Genomic DNA, 1,715 nt, shown 5'->3' with positions numbered 1-1,715 from the left:
TTAAAACTCGCACACTGCAGCTTTAACAGAACCCCCTGAATTAAAAAAAATATATATTTTGAATTTTGAATTTTTGAAAGTGTCTCGCGATGCCTTAACAACACAAACCACAGAGGTGGATCCCTTCAGTGTCTCAGAGCAGATGGCGCTCTTTAACAAGGCCCATAGAAATTGCCCTCGTATTTTAGCAGCTAGTTAGCAGTAACATGAGACCACATGTTCCTATAAATAGATAATTACGGTGCGTGAAGGTGCACAGGAGTTGGCACCTGTTGTGAGGTATGCAAATGATTTTTTTGACACAATTGTTATTTATTTTTTTAAATAAAGGTTTATAATGTGCTCTTCCAAATGCTTCCATTTTCCTTTTTTATTTGTCTGTAAGTTAAAATTGGCCCGGGGGCATTCTTCAGGTGTTTACAACATGACTTCCACTGCAAAGTTGGAATAAATCACATTGTGTGCAGCCAGGAGGAGACTTCAGGCTAAGCTTATCTTCTGTGAGAGATGTTCCCGGGCTTTGGTTTCACACACACACACACACACACACACGTACACACACACACACACACACACACACACACACACACACACACACACACACACACACACACACACACACACACACACACTAACCCACAACCTATTGTCACTGCAGATGACACTGCTCACAAACACAGCTCTGATCCTCTGTGTGTGTGTGTGTGTGTGTGTGTGTGTGTGTGTGTGTGTGTGTGTGTGTGTGTGTGTGTGTGTGTGTGTGTGTGTGTCCTCTGGGAGTGACACACAACACCGTGAGTGATCACTTAAAGTAGGAGCAGTGAGCACATGGCGTGAGAACAGCTAATTAATGCTCAGCTGACGAAAGACCTTCTTTTTTTCTTTTCTTTTTTTTTTTACCTCCCTGCTCTTTCATTTGTTATTAAATAGATTTTTGAACTTAACAACAAGGGACCTTTAAGAGTTCCTTAAAAAAAAACCGCACTAATTTGTTCCTAGTGGCAGAAAATGCCACCTTCCCAAAAACTACTGTATAAACATTATATATGAATATTTTTCTCCACTTGAAATGAGTCAGTCTTTTTAAACTACTTCAGCCTGAAATATACATATCAAATATTAATAATATTTTTGGAAATTTTAACCCTTTAAAGGCCAGTATGTTTACACAGCTCTAGTGGTTTTTTTTAAACGAAAACAAACAAAACTACAATAATGTCCTTAAAGTACTGTACATTTCAAGGAGATTTAAAATTTTTGAAGCGCCAGATTTTTTTTACACTAAAAGAGTACACAATATACAGGTTCTTCAGTACAACCTATAGGCAATCTGTTGAAAAAGATTTTTATAAAACTATAAAAACACACCTGAATATTTTTTAAATACGCCATATAAAAAAATAATCATAACTTTGACTCAACGACACATGAGAGAATGAAAAAATTAACTTCCCTTCATCTTACTCCAGAGATTCACCGAAAAATCACAAGGAATATTTTCGGCACTTTGTTGAAATGCAACAGAGGAGCCAGGGTGGTTCGAGCCAGCGTCGCCTCATTTTACGAATACCAGTGAAACTCCTTAAATGAGCAGGTATGCTTTTGTTGACGTTCTGCTGCAGGCGTCCAGCATGTCTAAAGACAAACTTGTTTATTACCTGAGCAGTGTTTCCCATGGATTTTTTGTTTGTTTTGTTTTTTTTTCAAATGAGAAA

Source organism: Microchirus variegatus (assembly GCF_963457635.1).
Source record: "Microchirus variegatus genome assembly, chromosome: 22".
Taxonomy (NCBI): Eukaryota; Metazoa; Chordata; class Actinopteri; order Pleuronectiformes; family Soleidae; genus Microchirus; species Microchirus variegatus.
This window is presented reverse-complemented; position numbering follows the sequence as displayed.